Consider the following 22,229-nt stretch of genomic DNA (forward strand, 5'->3'; position numbering starts at 1 on the left):
TGTCTTATTGAGGAATGTCACCACCTCCTCCCAAGTCTCTTCCTCCTCCCAAGTGCAAGCTCTTCCTCTCCCCCTTACATCTTTCCCGCCTCAAATGACATTCTCCCAAATCTTTGGGGTTGTTGAAGGGGGGTGGTCTGTCTTCTGTAGCTACTTCTTGCTGTCAATGGGGCCTAGAGCTGGCCCTAGGACAGGCAATTTTTCTCTAATGGGGGGTTTGCTTGACTTCGGGAGCTGGGGATGGAAGCATTGGGCAGCTTGATCCAAAGGGCTTTCGGGACTTGCATTATTTGATGATGTCTGAATTACAGCCATTTGTAATTGAAACTTTTGTAATCTGCAGTATACAAAATGAGTTAGTATTTTCAGAAGGCAGGGTCCAAACAGTAAAAGAAGAATCAAAGACATTAAAGGGCCAAGGAAAGGTGTTAGCTAAGATCCCCATGACCAGACGAATGACCAAGAGTTCTATTTTTGTTCAGCTTGTGTTTGGAGTTGTCTGGCCTTATTTAAAAAGTGGCAGATATGTTCTTGGACTTGGTCAGTTTGATTCACCCAAAAACAGCATTGTTCACCTAGCATGGCACATATACCCCCGTGGCTAGCCGCCAACATGTCTAATCTTCTTCGATTTTGAAGTACTACAGCTGCCAAAGAATTTATTTGCATTTGTAGAGTAGTTATAGAGGCTGTTACCTGGGTATTCAGCTGGGCTAGTTCAAGTGAGAGGTTTGCATAAACTTGAGCAGTTCCTAGCGCCCCAGTGGTTCCAGCTGCAAGGCTGGCGGTTCCAATAAGACTGCTAAGTCATATTAATATGGGAATTAGGGGCCCTGCTCTTTTTGCCACCTTATAAGGGGTTTTAAAGGTAAAGGGATAGGAGCTTCTGCTTCAGCTAAAGACACAGGAGGAAGGACATATCCTACTGGGCATAGTCCTGTCCAATTTGTGGGTAGGCATATATAAGCTGTAGTTCCATGTACATAATACAGGCGGGAAGATAATGGAAGACAACCTGAGACATGGTATACACCTAATGAGGTGTAATGTAATTGTATGGAGTTGGCTTTTGGAAGGTGGAGGTATATTCCTAAAAGTATGTGGCAGCTAGGGCAGCAGCTGTTAGTGGACTAAAGCAGGGGTAATGTTATGGGTGGCATTGTTTTCCCAGAAGATCATTCTATGGATGGATTCTATGAAAACCTTTTCTCTGGCAGTTTCATGTACCAAGGTGCAAGTATTTCCGTTGTTGTCAGATTTCCATGTGGAAGCGGCCAGAAGGGCCAAATGGTCGTAACCCAGTGGTCTCCCCTGGCAAAACCCTCCAGTGTAGCCTGTGTATCTGAAGAAGTATTGTCGGGGGGAAGGTTAACCGGCTGGACGAGGGCGGAGGATCAGGGAAAGATGGAGTTAGGTTTCTGAGGTTGTGTGTTATCTTGACGGTTGCATTGTAACAGGAGCGGTTTAGAGATCTTACCTGATATGAGTATCTTTGGGGACCCAGTGAGTAAATGTACAACAGGCTTTGTCCCCTCTTATTTGTACTCCTTGGTACACGGCCCCTGTGATAGGGTGTATAGTTTGATTATTGTAACTTTTGAACACCCCCTGTGTTCTGGTGAGGAGGGTATAGTGAAGAAAGCCTGACGTTTGAGCCCAGACCTGCCAAGAGGCGGGTCAGCTTTCTGTGGACTGCCCTCAAGCCTGTAGACAAATCTAGCAGAACTGGTTGTATTTGGTATGTGTAAGCGCCTTTATGACTACCTGTAATGGCTTAATAAACGGGGAGACAGGCTCGGGCCATGTTAGCTGGGCAAGTGAAAGTGTTATGGCACAGAAAAGAGAAGATCACTCGAGTTTTTACCTTACTTAATATGTTCCTCCCTAGAAGTGGGACAGGACATTCTGGGAGTATTAAAAATTGGTGTGAGAAGTTTGTTGTACCCCACAGACAGTGTAATGATGGAGTAAAATATTTTACCATGGGTTTCCCTTCTACTCCCTGAACTGTGCTTTTGTTAGAAGAAAGGGGTCCTTGATAGGAGGTTAGTACGGAAAAGGCGGCTCCCATGTCCAAAAGAAAAGTTACTGACCTTCCTGCTACATCTAGGGTGACCCTCGCCTCCTCTGCACCGATCTTGATGCTTTTGGTGTTCTCACTGGGAGCCTCTTGGAGTCCAGGGTCCCGTCAGCTTAAGACCATTTCCACTGAGGAATCGGGCCTGGGAGTCCTTCTACTCTCAGGGCGGTCTCGCCTCCAAGGGTCATGCTGTTGGCAGTTGGGACAGGGCTTCTGGGGTGGTTTGTTCCAGGAGCAATCCCTTTTCCAGTGGCCAAGCTGACCACATTTGTAACACGCACCACGTGGAGTATCTTTGGGTCTTCCTGCCGGCAGTGGGTGCTACTTGCCCTGTAGGGCAGCGAGGAGACGGGCCTGCCTTTTCTCTTCTTCTTTTTTTTTTTTTTCCTTTTCTAGGAGCCTTTCTTCTTCTTTCTGGTCTCTATTATAGAAAACTGAGGAAGAGACCTTCAATAGTTCGTTTAAGGGAGTTTGGGGTCCTAGCCCTTGTTTTTGAACTTTACGCTTAATGTCTGGAGCAGTTTGAGTTAGAAATCTATCTTTTAAGACTAGTTCTCCTTCTGGTGATCTTGGGTCTAAATTGGTATACTTTAAGAGGACTTCTTTTAGTCTTTCTAGGAAGGCAGTGGGGTTTTCTTGGGACCCTTGGTCAACAGTGGCCAGTTTATTGAAATTGGTAGGTTTTATCCTGCAAGCTTTCATTCCATCAACCAGGCACACTAACATGTGGTCTAGCTCCCATCTGCCTCCTTGGGCATTATAATCCCATCCCAGGTCTATGCCTGGGACTGCGGCAGTGTACATGGAGTAGGCCTGTTGGTTTTGTATATATAGCCCATCTGCAAATCGTCTCGCTGTCTCAGAGAGATTTAATCTTTCCCCCTGGGTGAGCGTTTGGTTACAGATTATCATTATGTCTTTTCAACCCAAATCAAAGGTGAGTGTTAAGTTCTTAAATTTTTCTGTATAGTTCTTAGGGTCATCAGAGAAACATCCTAGCTCTGTTTTTAGCTTTCCTAAGTCCTGCATTGAAAAGGGAACTTGTACCCTGACTGGTCCATTAGGGCCAGCCACTTCTTGAAGGAGGCACAGGTAGGGTGGTGAAGGTGCTGTGGGCGAGGAATTGGAGTAGGAAGGAGTAGGAGGAACAGACATTTCTTTGGTGTCTAAGGGTAGGGTTGTAAGGTTGGTAGGGTTTGGGTCTAAGGTGTCCATTGTTTGGTTTGTAATGATGGCAAGAACTGTGGGGTCTATCTTACACTTTTACACAGTTCTGGATTTTCCCTTAAGACTATAAAAACCAGGACATAAAGGACCTCTGTCCATTTGCCTTGTTTGCACCAAAACAGATCTAGCTGTAGAATGGTATGGTAATTTAGACTGCCCTGTTCTAGCCAGATTTCTCCATTTCCCAACTTATACTGAGGCCACACCATGTTACAAAAGAAGACTAATCTCTTATTCTTCAGGGTTTGAGGGTCAAACCTGTCCCAATTTTTGAGGATACACCCCAGAGGCTAGGCCGGTGGTACCGAGTTTTGGTTTCCCATCTGGAAAGGAACAGAGTGAGTCATAGGGGGTAGGACGTCTCCTGTGCCCCCATGTTAAATCACTGCCCTGAGAAGGTATCCATTCTCAGGCCTGGGCTTCTAGAATTAACTAGCCTTACTGTGTAGCCCTCACCTGAAGTTTCTTGCCTAGAAACTTCCTACTGCCTCTGTCCTAGGGGTCTTTGTTCGTCTGCAGCTTAGACGGGACATGAACCTATGTATTTGTGATGTCCTTGTTCTGCCAAGAAACTGATTATTGTAAACCCTGCCAGCGACTTTAGGATGGGGGTCCTTTGTGCCTCTGTCTGAGAAGTCTTCATTTCATTGGCAAACTTTGCTATCCATTGAAGCTGACATCTTGATTGCCTTGCCCCCTGACACACCACATAGTTTGGGGGTCCCTTGGAATTGGGCATAGGAGATGATTTAGCATTTTTGGGAGCCCCTCTTCTGTCCATACCCGAGGGGGGGTAATCTTATCATTTTCTGGGCCCCTCCTTTCTTTTTCTCTGCAGAACCAACAAACCTGTTCCTCACATCCACCCTTCCGTGTATACTTTATGAATTGTTTCTGGACACCAAAAGAGGGAATAAGGGCATGCAGGACTGTCATAAAATAGACTCTTGCAGCCCACTTCTTTGTATACTCTCAGGCATTCAGAGTCTTTGTAAGGGGGGTACCAGATACAACTTCAGTTAATCTAATGAATAATCTTAATATTCTTAATTCGATAAGGCAGACCAGTGTGTCCCTGTTCATTCCTTTATAACATGAAAGCAGGAGGAGCTGATCAAGAAAAGGTCTCCTGTGTTTAGCTTCACAATGGCAGTATAAACAGGAAAGGGAGAGAGGTCCTTCACCAGAACAATTATCCCTTAGCCTATTACAAATACAGCACTGATCCCTTTTGCAAAGCATACACGGACGATATACATGGAAGTATTGGGGCTGAGAGGTGCAAAAGGTAGATGGGTGACTGGTCCCTTAAAGAGACTTGCTGACTTGGCATGACTATTGCTGAGGTTAGTGGGGGTCAGGTGTTCTGGGCTGAAAATATGCTGCTTTGTGATCAGGACTCCTAGAGGGTGTGACCCCTCTAGTTCGCCGACGCTTCTCTTATGTGTCTCAGTTTCTCTCCCTGTTGTCTAAGACAGTCAGAAGGGCTCAGAGTGCTGGGCGGCCAACCCTCATGTGTGCGTCCCCAGATGACCCTGGTTGTTAATTAAGGGAAGTTGGAAGTCCCTGTGAGGCCCCTGCGTGTCTTGGGTTTGACTCAGACACCTCTGCAAAGCAGAGGAAGTGCCTCTTTTCTTCAGAGTCTGAAAGATTCAGACACTCATTATTACCATCTTCTTGTTAATAGGCCAAGCACAGACAAATCTTTCTAGCACCTCTCAGATCTCCCTCCGAAAAAGAAACAAAACACACACACGTAGAGGTAGGGGTACCTCAGCGCAGGGCTGGAAAGGACAAAGGAGCCCACGCTCTGAGGTGGAGTCCCCACTTTCTGGACAAAGGAGGAGGAAGTTTTTGATCCGAGTCACAGCACCAGAAGATGTTACCAGAGAATAGCCTCGGCTCTTGTCTTCGGTGTAGGAAAGAATTCAAACACTGAGACAAATAGTGCCAAGCAAGCAGAGGTTTATTAGCTAACAGAGGGTTAGTAGCAAAAGTACACTTGACTAGGGAGTGTCAAGCGGGCTACTCAGATAAAGAGTCAGAGTGCCTCGATACAGTCATTTTCTTGGGGCTTTATACCTGTTTTCTCCTACGTCTCCCTGTTAACGTTTAACTGCCAAGCCAGGGACCCCTGTAGAGACTATTTCCTTGCCTTAATGTTTAACTGTCAAGTCAGGTACCCCTGTAGAGGCTATTTCCTTGGCTTATCATTTAATTACCAAGTTAGGGGCCCCTGTAGGGACCATTTCCTTGGCTTAACGTTTAACTGCCAAGTCAGGGACCCTTGTAGAGACAGTCTTATTGAGGAATGTCACTACCCCAGTCTCCTCCTCCTCCCGAGTGCAAGCTCTCCCCCTCCACCTTACAGATTGAATTGTGTCCCCCAAAAATATGTGTTGTAAACCCTAACTTCTATAAAAAAAAAAAAAAAAAAACTTCTATACCTGTGGTTATAATCCCATTTGGGAATGGATTGTCTTTATGTTAATGAGGAAGGATTAGTGTAAAAGTGTCTTAAATCAATCTCTTTTGAGATGAAAAAGAGATTAAACAAGCAACCAAAAGAATCAGAGATGAGGGAAGAGAGAGCCAAGCCACATGAAGATGACCCAGGAGCAGAAAGAAGCTCAAAGAGACAAACAAGGACCTTCCTCCAGAGCCCACAGAAAAAGAAACGCTTCCCCTAGAGCCGGCATCCTGAATTCAGAATTCTATTCTCCTAAACTGTGAGAAAATAAATTTCTGTTTGTTAAAGCTGTTCACTTATGGTATTTCTGTTACAGCAATACTAGATAACTAAGAAAAAAACCAAGCTGATTCTGACTCATAGCAACCCTATAGGACAGAATAGAACTACTCTGTATGGTTTCCAAGGAGCGCCTTGGTGAATTCAAACTGCTGACCTTCTAGTTAGCAGTCATAGCTCTTAACCACTACGCCACGAGGGTTTGTGGTGTACTGGTTAAGTGCTATGGCTACTAAACAAAAGGTTGACAGTTCAAATGTACCAGGTGCTCCTTGGAAACTCTAGGAGGCAGCTCTACTCTGTCCTATAGAGTCCTATGAGTCGGAATCAACTCAACAACAACGAAAGATAACTAAGACACTGTGCAAATAAATCTGACAACAAAAAAGAAGATGATTTTCTCAAAAATATAATTTACTAAAATCCAACCCAGTACAGAAAGTTTAACCAGATCAATTTTCATAAAGAAATAGAGAAAGTTATTAAAGAGCTTCCCCAAGAAAAATATGAACCCCATGGAAGATTCACAGGATATTCCTCCAAATATTTAAGGATCAGACAATCCCAATGCTAACTAAAGTATCCAAAGCATAGAAAAATAAGGAAAAATTTCAAATTTATTTTATTGAGAATATGATTGATAGCAAAATCTAAGAAAAATTAAACAAAAAAGAAAACTACGGACCATTTTCCCTTATGAATGTCAGTACACACATCTTTCATGAATATTAACAAACAGAAACAAACTATACAATTTTAAAAAATAAATCATTACGACCTAGTGGAGTTTATTGCAGGAAGATGATGATAGTGCACTTTAAGATAAATACACTAATATACAGGTAGTTCCTGACTTAAAATGACTCCTTTGTAAGTTGGTTGTGATGTAAGTCGAACACTTCCTTTTTTTTTTTTAGTTTTCATAGCCTACTGTACGGCAGTGTTTTGAAGAGTAAATCATAATATTGAACATCTGCAAGTGAACATCTGAGAATGATAACATCTGCAAATTATGCATTGCAACGTTGTGTGTAGTGCATATTACAAAGGATAAGATGAATAACAACAAAACAAAGACGGTCCTAAGTGAGGCTCATTGTAACTCAAATATGTCATAAGTTGAAGACTACCTGTAATTCATCATTAGAAAAATCTAAGCGGGAAAAAATCTGTTATATTCCCCATAGATGCTGAAATACTATCTGACAAAATTCAAGAGTTCTTGCTAAGTTAAAAAAAATATTATTTCTAACATAAACACATACATACACCTCAGGTAAAAAGTGGGCAGTTGATTTTAATGAAGAAACACTGAATGTATTCCTGCTGACTTAGGAACAATACAAGGATTCCTACTATTGCCATTATTATCTGACATTATTTAGAAGATATTACCTAATGCAATTAGACAATAACAAGCACTTAGTGACAACAGAATAAAAAAGAAAGGGTTAACACTATCTCTATTTCTAGGTTATGTAATTACATATTGAAATACACAAGAGAAGCCTTGGAAAACTACTATATATATATATATATATAATTTTATAAATTAGTAGACTACAAATTACCAAACAGTAAACAATTGCCTTTCTACAAACAACCTATAACAAGTTTCAAATTTTTAAAGAGATCACCCTACATACAACACTAACAAAATGTCTTTAAATTTTTTTTTTCAATAAAAAAGTGTAAAATTCTGTAAGAGGAAAACTTTAAAACGCTCCTAAATTTACAAAATAGGTTTGAACAGATAGCAGGACATACAGAAAAAAAGGACATACAATGTTTTTGGATGTTGTTGTTGTTAGGTGCCGTCCAGTCAGTTCTGACTCATAACAACCCTGTGTACTACAGAATGAAACATTGCCCAGTCCTGTGCCATCTTCACAATCATTGTTATGCTTGAGCCCATTGTTGCAGCCACTGTGTCGGTCCATCTCATTGAGGGTCTTCCTCTTTTACACTGATCCTCTACTCTACCAAGCATGATGTCCTCCAGGGACTGGTCCCTCCGATAACATGTCCAAAGTATGTGAGACGTAGTCTTGCTGTCCTTGCTTCTAAGGAGCATTCTGGTTGTATTTCTTCCAAGACAGATTTTTTTTTTTCATTCTTTTGGCAGTCTGTGGTATATTCAGTATTCCTCACCAACACCATTATTCAAAGGCATCAGTTCTTCTTCTATCTTCCTTATTCATTGTCCAACTTTCACACGCATGGTGAAAACACCATGGTTTGGGTCAGATTCACCTTACTCCTTAAAGTGGTATCTTTGCTTATTAACAATTTAAAGAGATCTTTTGCAGCAGATTTGACTTCTTGACTGCTGCCAGCAGATAGAAGGACACACAATGTTTTGGGGTAGGAAGATAAATTACACAGCTGTCTCACAGAGTTAATTTATAAATTTAAAACACCCTAATAAAAACACCAACAAGTGGAGTTTTTTGTCTCAAGTTAGATAAATTGATTATAAAGTTCATATGAGAAAATAAATAAGAACAATCAGGAAATCCTTAAAAACTGAGGACCAAATTGAGAAGCGGCCATCCAGCCCTGCCAAAAACTAAAACGTTTTATAAAGTTTCTGTCACTAAAATAATGTGTTACTGGTACATAAATAGACAGACCAATGGAGCAGAATAGTAAGTCCAGAAAGAGAATCAAGTGCAGTGTTTATTCTTCATCCAATGACTTTAATTCATTCTTGACCATGTGACACTAAGGGAACAGTATTCAATGAGGAAAAAAAAAGTGTGGTATAGTGCATTCTATACCAGTATTAAACTCATAGATAACATTTACACATAGAAAAATGTATCAACAGCACAGTGAAAACAAGTTTATGTAGGTAATAAACAAGAATTTGAAATTAAATATATATAGTCTCCCACATGCAGCTCGACGGCACCTAACAACAACCACAGTCTCCCACAAAACTTAATGTACTGAAAACTTATTGTACTCATCACAGTAGGAAGAATATTTTTGATAGTGGGTGTGTTTGGTGGATGTTTTCTAGAGAAGCTGGACTTTCTAGAGAAGCAAAATCAGTGAAGTGTACATTTAAATATGAGATTTATTTAAGGAAATGGTTCACACAATTGTGACGGCTGGCAAGTCCCCAAACCCATGGGTCAAGTGGCAGGCTGAAGATTTCTCCTGACTCATGTGGTTGCAGGGACTGACAAATCCAAAATCTGCAGGTCAGGTGGCAGGCTGAAGACTTCTCACATTCTAAAAATCTGCAGTCAGAATAGAAAAGTGCAGGATCGAGAGAGCGCTTTGACAGAACATCCATTTATATATTGGATGCAGGCCACACCCCCCAAAATACTCCCTTCCAACTGATTGGCTGCTCATATAAAATCATGAAATGGAGGATGATTACATAGTGTCTGCCAAACAACTGAGAATCAGGGCCTAGCCAAGTTGGCACATAACATTAACCATCACAGTGGAAAAGGAGTGTGAAGAAGTTTCATATATTTCTTGACTATTTCCTTGACATGTAACAATTTCCAAAAACATGCAAGTGATTCAAAACTTCTTTACCTTTCTCTATTTGTTAATATTGCATGTACAGTAGCCATGCTACCTATTATGTCTTTTTCCACAATCTTATTTATGCTATCTCTCTTTTACGTCAGTCACCGCTGCTAGAGGTTTGTCTTCTCAAACAACCAGCTTACATCTCAGTTTTTTCTCTCATTAATTTATTAAAGATTGGGTGTTTCTAATAAACTGATTTACCATCATAAACTTTAATGCTTTATATTTAACATTTTCATCATTGTGACTGCTAACTATTCTCTTATTTTCTGTTTTAAACTCTGAATTTGGGAGTATGTTCTTTTGCAAATTTCTGTAACAATCATTTGGTGAGGGCATTATTGTCATGTTTATATTTCACGCATTGAAGTTATAAGATGCTGTCTCTGTGAAATAGCTTTGAAATGTTCTGAGACTTGATTTATAGCCTAATACTTGGAATAATTTTTTATCTAGTATCTCAAGTTGTACTTCAGAAAATTGTGTATTTGATTTTTGGTGTGGGGTTAGGTATAGGCAAATTGGTGGGTGGGCCGGCGGGCAGGCAGGCAGGCACACAGATAGATACAATGGGTTATGGGTATTAGTCAGGTCTTCTATAGCTGATATATGTTTTTGTGATTTTTAACTGAGATGAAATTCACACAACAAAATTCACCATCTTAAAGTGAACAGTGTAGTGGATTTTTAGTATATTCACCAATGTTGTGCAACAAACACCCCTATCGAATTCCAGAAAATTTCTATCACCCCCAAAATAAACTAGGATCTGTTAGCAGTCATTCCCAATTCCCCACTTCCTCCCATCCCCTGGCAAACACTAATCTACTTTCTTTATTTCAAATGCTGTTTTCTGTCTGCATGAATCTGCCTATTCTGAACATTTCATATAAATGGAATCATTTTCAAATTGGACACCTATTACATAGAGAGTTTCATTCACTTAGTATAACGTTTTCAAGTTCATCCATGTTAGAGCATGTATCAATACTTTCTTCTTCTTATGGCTACATAACATTCCATTGTATGGATGTACCATATTTTGTCACCCACTCATCAGTTTTCAGGCATTTAGGTTGTTTTCACTTTTTTACTACTATGAAAAATCATGTTATGAACACTCACAGGTTTTTTGTTCCCATTTTTGTGCAAACATATGTTTTCCATCTTCTTGTGCATATACTTAGGAGTGGCATTGCTGGGTCATATGATAATTCTATGTTTATTTTGAGGTAATATTAAACTGTTTTCGACAGCAATTACACCATTTTGTATTTCTACCAGAAATGTAAGAGGGTCCAATTTCTCCACATTTTTGTCTACACTTGTTATTTTCTTTTAGCCATCCTAGTGGGAGTGGGGAAAATCTGGTGGCACAGTGGTTAAGAGCTATGGCTGCTAACAAAAAGGTCGGCAATTCAAATCCACCAGGCACTCCTTGGAAACCATATGGGGCAGTTCTTCTCTGTCCTACAGGGTCGCTATGAGTCAGAATCAACTGAAGGCAGTGGGTTTGGATTTTTAGTTTTTGGGGGAGTGAACTGGTATCACATCACGTTGTGGTTTTGATTTGTATTTCCCTAATGCCTAAGGATGTTGAGCAACTTTTTGTGTGCCTACTGTATATCTTCTTTGAAGAAATGTGTGTCTTCTTTGGAAAAACATCTATTCAAGTCCTTTGCACATTTTTTAAGTGGGTTAATTATCTTTTTATCGTTGAATCATAGAAGTTCTTTGTATGTTCTGGGTGGTGGTGGTGTTGTGAGATGCTGTTGAGTCAATTCCCACTCATGGTGACCCCGTGTGTACAGAGTAGAACTGCTCCATAGAGTTTTCAAGGCTGTGACCTTTTGGAAGCATATCTCCAGGCCTGTCTTCTGAGGCTCCTCTGGGTGGGTTTAAACCGCCAACCATTTAGTCAAATGCTTAACCATTTGCACCACCCAGGGACTCATCTTTCTCTCTTACAAACATTAAAAAACACAGGTCTATAAGACTTCAGAGAGGCATTAGTGGTTCAGTGGTAGAATTCTTGCTTCCATGCAGGATACCCAGGTTTGATCCCCAGCCAGTGCCCCAGGAGTACTTATAGAGCTTGTTACAACCTACACAAACCTCTCCCAGAACACACCAGAAAACTGGCCACCCATGGGGAAAAAAAAAAAAAAAAACCCACTGTCGAGTCGATTCTGACTCATAGCTGCCCTATAAGACAGAGTAGAACTGCCCTATAGGGTTTCCAAGGAGCAGCTGATGGATTTGAACTGCCGACCTTTTGGTTAGCAGCCAAGCTCTTAATCACTGGGACACCAGGTCTCCATACTGGGAACTGAAAACCAAAAAAAAAACAAACCCATTGCCATCAAGTTGACTCCAACCCTATAGAACAGAGTAGAACTGCCCCACAGAATTTCCAAGGAGCAGCTGGTGAATTCAAACGTTGGACCTTTTGGTTAGCAACCAAGCTTTTAACCACTGTGCTAACAGGGCTCCATACTGGACACCCACCCACCCACTGCTGTTGAGTTGATTCCGACTCATAGCAACCATATAGGACAGAGTAGAACTGCCCATGGAGTTTCCAAGGAGCAGCTGGTGGATTCGAGCTGAAGATCTTTTGGTTAGCAGATATAGCACTTAACCACTATGCCACCAGGGTTTCCATACTGGGCACAGGATCCAGGAATTCCTTACTTAACAAACACTACTGTTGAGGCTGATACATATCCATGTTGGGAATTCCTGGTCTACATTCTTGCTACTAGAAGACTAATCTGAAGACCAGCAGCATCAGCATGAACCTTGTTAACAAGTATAGAATCTCATGCTCTACTCCAGATGTCTTAGTTATCTAGTGCTGCTACAACAGAAATATCACAAGTGGATGGCTCTAACAAACAGAGATTTATTCTCTTACAGTCTAGGAGGCTAGAAGTCCAAATTCACGGTGCCAGCTCCAGGTGAAGACTTTTTCTCTCTGTTGCTTCTGGGGAAAAGTCCAGTCATCAATCTTCCTGTGGTCTAGGAGCATCTCAGCTCAGGTACTACAGGTCCAAAGGATGCTCTCTGCTCCTGGCACTACTTTCTGGTGCCAGGAGGTCCCCCTGTCTCTCTACTGGCTTCTCTCTTTTACATCTCAAAAGGGATTGATTCAAAACACAACCTAATCTTGTAGATTGAGTCCTGTCTCATTAACATAAAAAAAACTGCCTCTAATTCTGCCTCATTAACATCACAGAGGTAGTATTTACAACACATAAGGAAATCACATCAGATGACAAAATGGTGGACAATCACACAATACTGGGAATCATGGCCTAACCAAGGTGACACACATTTTTGGGGGAAACAATTCAATCCATAACACCAAATCTTTCAAATATTAATGCAATTTCCAGGTGATTCTTGTGCACAATACAGTTTAAACTCCCTGATCTGTGTGCTTTATAAACACAGTACTGAACCCTCCAGTTGGCTCTTGGAGCGTGGTCTTATCAGACTGCTTAGCACTGAACAGTCCACGGTTCAGTCTTTGTTCCTTTCTCTTCTATAGATAATCACTCCCTTGGTGAGTTCTTCCATACTCAGATCTTTAAATAGCATTCATATGATGTCACCTCCCAAATCTATTTCTCTAGCCTAGATTTTCCCCTAAAGTCTAGACTCATATATTCAACTGCCAACTCAAAAAACTTACTTACATCTCTGATAGACATCTCAGATATAACATTTCTGAAACCGAATGCCTGTGATGCCCTCTTCTTAAGTATGCTCCTTCCAGAGTCTTAGCCATCTCTGCTGACATCAGCTCTGTCTTAGGCTGGGTTCTGTAGAGAAGCAAAACCAGTAAAGTGTATAAATAAATGTAGAGAGAGATTTATATCAAGGAAATGGCTCACATGGTTTTTAGAGGCTGTAACATCCCTAGTCCTTGAGGCAGGAAAAAGACTCCTCCTGAATCACAGAGCCGCAGGGGCGGGAGAACCCAGGATCTGCAGGCTGGAGAGCAGGGTTGTTGTATACAGTCTGTGAAGATCTAAGAACTTCAAGATCGGCAGGCAAGATCACAGGCAAACTGGCAGCTCAAGTCCCAAGAAACAGAGGTCAGAGGAAGAGAAGCCAGCTACAGGATCTGGAATGAGCAAAAGCCCAGGCAAGGCGAGTAGGAAAAGCCAGGTGACGAAGGGCGAAAACATGAAGGCTGAGGGGTGTGGTGAGCGGCCACAGGCCCCGCCCTCGCCTGTACCACAGTAGATCCCATCAAGGGGGTGATCAAGTATCACATCTCAACCAGGAAGTGATCACAGCATTATGCAACTGCCAAAACACTGAGAATCATGGCCCAGCCAAGTTCACACACAATCTTAACCATCACAAGTTCCATCTTCCTGTTTGCACAGACCAAAAATTTGGGTGTCCTCCTTGACTCCTCTCTCTCATACCCCAGATTTCATCCATTAAGAAGTCCTATAACATTCAGCATCAAACCATATACAGAATCCAATCACTTCTCACTGTTTTCTTTGCTCACACCCAGGCAAAGCAACCAACATCTCTAGCTGGAATGCAGCACTTATTTCTCAGATTTCCTACTGCCTCGCTCACCCCTTGCCTCTTAATTCTATTCTCAGTACAGAAGCCAGAGTGATTCTTTTAAAAAAGGAGTCACGCCATATCTCTCTTTGGCTCAAAACTGTCTTGTAACTCCCCATCTCATTCAGAGTAAAAGTCAGAACTCTTCCCACACCCTCAGGCCCTACACAATCTGGCAGCACCTCTGACCTCATCTCAATGACTCTGCTGCAACCACACTGGCCTTCTCACTGCTCCCAGAACGCAGACACAGCCCTGCCCTGGTGCGTCTGCACTGGATGTTCCCTGCCTGGGAAGATAATCCCAGACATCCTCATGGCCAATTCCTTCATCCCCCAAATCTTTCCTCAAAGGTCACCTTCTCAATGAAGCCCATGCCAACTACCCAAGTTTGAACAGCCATCTTCCCTCTCCCCACATACCCACACTCTGTGTCATTTTCCCATAGCACTTACCACCTTCTAGCATAAACACTTTCCTTATTGCTATGCTTATACTCCATAACCTGCCTCTCCCCACTAAAATACATGCTCCACAAAGCTGACAATTTTTTTTGCATTTTTAGTTCACTGATGTTTCCCAGATGCAAAAATAGTGTGTCATCTAGCCAACACTCAACAAATGTCAGTAGAATGAATGATCAGTGTAGTGTAGAACACCTCCCTATTCTAAAGATAGTGTCTTTATCAATGTAGCCTCAGACCAAAGGAATTTATCTAAGATGAAAAATTATCAGATCCCTCTTCTCCGCTGATTCCAGAATCTACTTCCTTGAAAAAGTTTGGGGAAAAGATGAAAAGACCAATCCAGGGAACAGTTCTAGGAGGAGAAGAGCTGGACAAGTCTGAAAATTCATTCATCTCTCAATGCCACAGAGGACAATGACAGGAAAAAGAACTTCTGCTGCTGTCAGAGACAGGGACATCCAGACAGAATGAGAACAGAACTCATACACAAGAACTAGAATAGGCATAAAACCCAAAAAAACCAAACCCACTGCCATCCAGCCAATTCTGACTATAGTGAGCCTATAGAACAGAGATGAACTGCCTCATAGGGTTTCAAGGCTGTAAATCTTTACAGGAGTAGACTGCCACATTTCTCTCCCATGGAGTGGGCTGGTGGGCTCAAACTCCCGACCTTTCGGTTAGCCCAAGTGCTTCAACCGCTGTACCACCAGGGCTCAGAGCAGGCATAATACTCCGTAACTACAAAGACACAAAAAACCAACATGCAAAAGGTGGCTGAGGGCCAGACTGGACCTGAGCCCAGGCAGACCCAACCGCACAAAGCTCTTGCTGCCCACAGCTCTGCAGACAGGACAAGGCCCAAGCAACATCAGAGTCCCTGTGATCACTGGTCCTGAGGGGACGAGCTTCTATTGAAGGGACAAGGACAACAGAGCAGTAAAAATGACACAGCCAGGGAGTAGCCATGTCAAAGCCCGTGCTGTCCTGAGCTGAGCACAGGCCTGACTGGGCACAGGCCCCATCCACGTTCAACTCCTCCATGACTTCTCCTGTCCTCGTCTGCAACAGACTCAGCACAGCAAGATGCTGGTTTAGGAAGGTTCTCAGATCTTCATTTATCTTCCTTTCCTTTAATTAACCCATCAACCCACCTCATGGAAAAAATCTGCAAAAACAAATTCATTCCCAGATTCTGATTTTCAATAGAGATGAGAAGTTGCAACTCAGAGCAACACGAAGTTATGACAGTGATGGAGACATCCCAACCCCACCTCTACTGGAACAGGGACACCAATCAGGGAAGGGACACAGGACAGTGCCAGGAGGGATTCCTAGTGGGCAGGGGTGGGCTAGTCTCACTACATCCTCACATTATGTTAACAGGGACACAGACACTTTCAGATGCTCTTTGTAGAAAGAAAAGCCAGGGGCTCTTGAAATGAGAAAGAGGGATGTGAACAAATCTTCTATCACTCAGCCCCACACAAGGCAGTTGTCTCATGCTACAGAAGAAAGTAATCATGAACAAATTCAGGTTAGTGTTGATACTCCAGACACCCCACATAAGCTCAAAATCTCCAAATTCAGAGAATCCCCATAATTCAGTCATGTCCCCTCTGCCCCAACTCCTCCCCCATGTCAGGCCCTCCAGGTCTCACCTTTAGAAACCGTGAGAGACATCAGAGGCCTGGCCACTGTCTGGAGAAGAACAAAACAAGATCTGGCCAGAGCCCACAAGAGGAATCATGGAATGGTTGGGCACCACCATAGGCTCCCGTCTATACTGTCCCAAGGTTCTTAAGGATCAGCTCCCTCCCCTCCGTGCTTACTTGCAATCTGATCATACCTGTTGCCGTGGAGTTGATTCCAATTCATAGCATAGCTCCATCCTTTATCTCAGGTGGGAAGAAAATGTCCTGTGAGAGGCCAGGGAGGAGGCAGGGTCATCAGGTCCTAGAAGAGTGGACTAGTCCTGGACCCCAAGTATGTTTCTAGAACTGTGATGCCAGATTGGGGACAGGATCAGGAAACAAGAGTAAAGAAAATGTGCAGGGACTGGACCAACTGCTCTCCTAGAGGTCTGCCCTCAGCAGGGACTTTCTCCTCTGACCTGGAACAGGTAGGAATCAGGTCCCCATCACCAGAATCATCAGGGTGAAAAATCTGCCCTTCATCTTTACATATATTTTAGAAAAGAACAAGTGTTAGAGCTAAGGGCCCAGGTTGGGTCAGCACATGTATAGATGATGCCTCCTATAAAGAGGCAGAAGACAGAAAATCTTCTACCTGGGACTTTAAACCCCTCAGTGGGACAAGAAAACTCAGACCCAGCCCCCTTCCATACCTGAGCCCTTCTTTCAGATCACAATTCCAGCCACCCCAGCTCCAGCGATCACAGATCCAAGGAGAAACAGGTAAACAATTCCCATGATGGGGGTGCTGGACTGAGAAGGTGGCTCTAAGGAAGGAAGGGAAGGTGAGGGGCCCCGGCCCCAAGTCTCAGCCCTGATCCTGCTGGAGAGCTCCAGAAGGGCTCTAGCTTTCCCTGAGGAGAGGCTCCACCCTAATCCCCCTCCTTACTCCATCTGAGGGTGAGGGACTTGGGCAGCCCATCATGCCACACACTGTTCAGTGGTCACACCAGGACTGCCCACTTCTGAAAGATCTAACCCCCCTGCAGTCCTGGTTTTCACAAGTTCCGTGTCCTGGGTCTGGTCCACCCCATCCTGCTGCCAGGCCAGAGTGATCTCTACCAGGTAGAAGCCCAGGGCCCAACACCTCAACATGACATCACAGTCAACGTCAAGTTCAGAGATTGGGTGGTGGGTCACATGTATCTGTGGGGGATCTGAGAAGAAGGGTCAGAAAATTCAGGAACTTTAAAGTACTTCCCATAGGCCACTTGAGTAGTGTTCATGTGACCATCCTGAGAATGGACAGGACAGTTGGGGTCGGGGAGGGGGTGCAAAACCCAGACACCAGCCTGGACCAGGGATCTGGGACAATCTCTTCCTTAGAAAGTTCTACAATCAGGGTGATACAGCCCAGGGTAGGAGGCTCCAAGTCTCTGGGAGGGAGAACGGAGACTTCTGGTCCTGACCTGTGTGGAGGCTGAGAGACTCAGAAAAGCTGGAGTCAGACCTCCAAAGATATTAGGTGTGGAACAGGGACCAAGGCCTGAAAGAGAAAGTCCCTCGTGGTACCCAAAGCTGCAGCCACTGTCAAAGGGAACTGCAGATCAGTTATTTCAGAGATATCTCCCCTCTAATCCATAGAGACTGGATTCTTTAATTGTCCCTGAGAGGAGAGGTAACCCCTGAAACAGTCGCTCTTTGGTAAAGGACGTCGAAACCAGGGAGACTTCTCCCTCTCTGGAGCCATGGGAGAGGGGTATTCTCACCTCAATCCCATTCTCCTCCCCTCCTTTGGGACACCAGCTGGTGGAACAGCCCTACCCCGACAGGAGATCCGAGAGATGTCATACCTCCAGGTACCTGTGGATTCACTGCACGCACTCCCCTTCCACGTAGGCCCTGACGTGGTCCGCCATACCGGCCTCCTCCAAATTGCGCTGGGTGATCTGAGCCAAGGTGTCTGCCGCGCTCCAGGAGCGCAGGTGTTTGTTCAGGGCAAGGTAATTGGCCTATCATAAGCTAGCTGCTCACACCTAAGGAGGAAGCGCCTGTCTTGCCCCAAGTCGCAGCAAGACATCCTCTGGAGAGTGAGACACTGGCCCCACCCTCCAGATCAGCCCCCACCCTGAGGAGAGGCTCCACCCTAATCCCCCTCCGCAGTCTGCACGCTCACTTAGCCAAGTCCCAGTAACCTCCACTGGCAGTGACTGGTCATTGAGTTAAACTGAAAGCCAGAGCAAGTCCCTAAGCGTCGTCCCGGGTCTAAGGGTCGGGCGGGTCCCGCCGCCGCCTCGGGGTGAAGCTCGGACCCGGGGACTCGGGGCGACGCGGCCGTGGGGACAAGGGGACCCGTGACCTGCGACCCGGGCCCGGCGTCACTCACTCACCGGCGTCGCTCTGGTTGTAGTAGCCGCGCAGGGTCCGCAGGTCCACTCGGTAAGTCCGTGCGGTGCCCTTGGCGCTCCGTGTCTCCCGGTCCCAATACTCCGGCCCCTCCTGCTTTATCCACGGCACCCGCGGCTCCACCCTCGGGTTCGCTGCGTCGCTCTCGAACCGCACGAACTCCATGTGGTCCACGTAGCCGACGGCGATGTACCCGGGCTTCCCGCGGCCGGGCAGGGACACGGCGGTGTGAAAATACCTCAGGGAGTGGGAGCCTGGGGGCGGGGAGCGGCTGAGACCACCGACCCCCTCCCTCCCCGCGCGGGCCCGGGTCCGGGGTCGATGGGGGCGGGGAGGGGGTGACAGGTGAGGGGTGAGGGGCTCGTGGACCGATAAGGGGCGGCGGGAGGAGCAGGGCCGGGTTGTAGTGGTGGGAGATGAGGGGGCAGGAGGCGGGGGAGGGGGGTCAGGACTGGGGCGGAAGGACATGGTTCTGGCGTCGCCCAAGGGCGGTCCCCTCGCTCCTCCCTCCACAGAGGCCTTTTCCCTCCCGACTCCGCACTCACCTGCCTGGCTCTGGGTCAGGACCAGGGCCCTGAGAGCAGCAGGAGGTGGACCCGGGGCCTCATGACCCGGGGCCTCGGGGTCTGGGAAGACTAGAATCCTAGGAATCCCGGCCTGTCCGCGCCAACTTTGTGACTGAGAACCGCGGTGAGTCTGACTTCTCCAGAAACCAGACACTCAGTGGAAGTTAGAACTGGGGCCTCTTCATGTGTCCACAGGCAGAAGAACATACTTTGTGACAGAGGTTGGGGGTGGGGAGAAGTGAAACTCCAGGGACCTGGGGAATCCTCAAGGCTAGGTTCCTTACCCCAGACACTGACCTCGAGGGCTGAGTTCCTGGTTGCCAAGCCTGGTGACCTGAGACTCCGCACTGACCCCTTTCCTCCTGCACTGGACCCTCCGTCAAACTGGGTCCTTGAGTCCTCCCTCCAGGGCTGTCTGAGGAAACCAGGGAGAGACCCCCAGGCTGGATCCAGCCCCTTTTCCTCCCCTTCCCTTTTCCGAATATCTCTCTGGCTGAACTGGCCTCCCACCCTTTACCCCTCTCCCTGGACTCTTCTAGAAGAAAATTCACCCCCAGGGAATTGGATGCCTGAGAGTGAGCTGGCCCCAAGTGAAAGTGGAGAGATAGGGATGTCATCCTTACAACTGGGAGAAGTTGTATCTGAAGGCATTACATAGAGATTCCCACTGGGATCAGTTTCCTTTTTGCTTATTGAGGACAGTAGCTAACACAACCTTGATAACCCTGAACTATCAGGAGTCTAATCTGTAAAAGAAATGATTTGGGCCCATTGGTGTATAAATGTCTCTAAACAGCTGCGCAGTCAGGCTCAAAAGCTCCCAAGTTTTACTTTAGCAAACAACGTGACTCCTGGGTTGTCGCATATTAAAATTATCACATGAAACAATGATTATTACTGTGTATTTCAACAAAGAGCGTGTACAGACTTCAGCCTTCTCAAAGATGCAAGTGTTCATTGCAGTCAAAATGCTCTTCACCAGTGCCCATACCTTGCCTATGTTTATGCATTATTAACATCTAAGGGATGTAAATACTGGGACACTTGGTATTATTATTTTGCTTAACCTGGCTAATATAAGGAGGAGGCATAGTAAGATTTTAGACAGCCCCACAGAATGCATTAAATATCAAATTCAAAGAATACCCTGCCAGGCCCTGTAGATATATGTATCTTATTAAAAATCAGTAACACCATATTTTACACCCCAGAATTCCACAGCTTTAGAATTCTTCACCTCGGCACCTTCTCCTGGCCTCCTGCGTCTCTAGCCTTCTCTCTGCCTCTCTCCTCCTTCAGGCCCTCTTCTCCTCTTACTCTCCACCGCCCTCTCACTCCTGAACTGTGGCAGTAGCACCACCTCTCCCTGCCACCCACAACTATTCTCCCCACAGTGGTCAGTGATTCTGCTAATATCACTTAGATTGTGTCACTTCTTCACTTGAAACTTTCCAATGGCCCCTATGTCCCTCATGTAAACAATCTAGAAAGTAAGATCCACGAGCCCAGGGGTCTTGGGCTGTCTTGTTAAGCTGTATCCCCAGCCTATAAAGCCCCACCTGGCACATAGCAGAAACTAAATTAAGTTTTGTTGAATGACTGAATGACAAATATTGTTGTGTTCAAATTTAGTTACATCCTGTAAAAACCACAAAATGAAAACTACAAAAAAAAATCTAGGAAATATTTTATTTCATGCAGCTAGTGGACATGACACCTCATAAATTCATCCCAGTGGAGAAAGTGCTACGTGCTTATCTGTTGCACAGTTAAGCCTGTATATTAATTTTCTAACAAATAATCATCAACCTAGTGGTTTAAAAGAACACTGATTTATTTGCTCATGGTTCTGTAGGTCAGATGTCCGGGCATGATGTGGGTGGGTTCTCTGCTCAGGGTCTCACAAAGCAGTGTTCTCGTGTGGAGCTCAGGGTCTAGCTCCAAGCTCATAAGGAGTTTGTCGGCAGAATTGATTTTGCTATTGTAGGGCGGAGACCCCAGTTTCCCTGCTGGCTGTTAACTGGCCGTTCTCAGCTGCTAGTGGCCACCAGCATTCCTTGCCATGTAGCTCCCTACATTCTCAAACCCACAAAGGAGAACCTCCCTCACAATGAAACCCTCTCACACTTTGAATCTCTTTGTTCAAGGAGAGGACATTCCATTTACAGGATCACTTAATTAGGTCAGGCCCACCCACGATAATCCCCCTGTCTTAAGACCAACTATTTGGGCCTTAAAATCCTTTTGCAGCAGCACCTACATTAGTGTTTGCTTGAATAATGGAAAAGGCAGAAACCAGGAGATGGTTATGGGAGCCATCTTACAATCTGCCTAGCATAGCCTGGCTCTTCCTTTTATGTTTCATTGGGTCACAGTTGGAAATCAAAGTTCAAAAAACAGGTTGTTGTGAATGGTAATAAAATATATTCTGTCTACTTAGCCATGAAACTCTTTTGAAATCACAAAATCAAATAATGATACATTTAATATCTTATAGTTAATTTAGAGCTAATCAAACTTAAAGTACAATAATTTACTACCCTCTTTTTGGTCATGTATTAGTTACTTCTTGAGGCGTAACAACTTACCTAGGATTTAGCAGCTAAAAACAATAAACCTTTATTATCTCCCAGTTTCAGAGAGTCAGGAATCAAGAGAGGTTTACCTGCATGCTTGTGGCTCAGGGCCTCTCACAAGGTTGCAGTCAAGCCTGCATTATCTGAAGGTTTGACTGGGGCTGATGGATCCACATCTGACGTGGCTCACTCATATGGTTGTCAGGAGAGGCCTCAGGTCCTCACTGGCTGGTCCCAGAAGGCTTCAGTTCCTAGCCACGTGGTTCTTTCCATTGGGCTGCTTCCCCCAGAGCAAGTGATCTGAGAGAGACCAATTTGGAAGCTGCAATGTACGTCCTAGACTCAGAGTCACTGTCACGACAGCCTTACTCCATCA

At 44.8% G+C, this 22,229-nt stretch overlaps 1 long non-coding RNA gene across 3 annotated transcripts; it reads right to left on the minus strand.

Moving 5' to 3' along the window:
• Positions 1-7,788: 7,788 nt before the first annotated feature.
• On the minus strand, positions 7,789-18,331 carry LOC126078240 (uncharacterized). Of its 3 annotated transcripts, XR_007518007.1 has the most exons (6): positions 18,159-18,331; positions 17,019-17,851; positions 16,521-16,590; positions 16,333-16,372; positions 13,313-13,438; positions 7,789-9,304 (listed from the first exon to the last, which is right to left on the minus strand). It is a non-coding gene; the product is annotated as an uncharacterized LOC126078240 (long non-coding RNA). The 3 variants fall into 3 exon arrangements; XR_007518004.1 differs by having other exon boundaries at positions 17,019-18,331; XR_007518006.1 differs by having other exon boundaries at positions 13,313-13,743; positions 16,333-16,590; positions 17,019-18,331.
• Positions 18,332-22,229: the final 3,898 nt, after the last annotated feature.

This window comes from Elephas maximus, chromosome 1 (assembly GCF_024166365.1).
Source record: "Elephas maximus indicus isolate mEleMax1 chromosome 1, mEleMax1 primary haplotype, whole genome shotgun sequence".
In the NCBI taxonomy this organism is placed as follows: Eukaryota; Metazoa; Chordata; class Mammalia; order Proboscidea; family Elephantidae; genus Elephas; species Elephas maximus.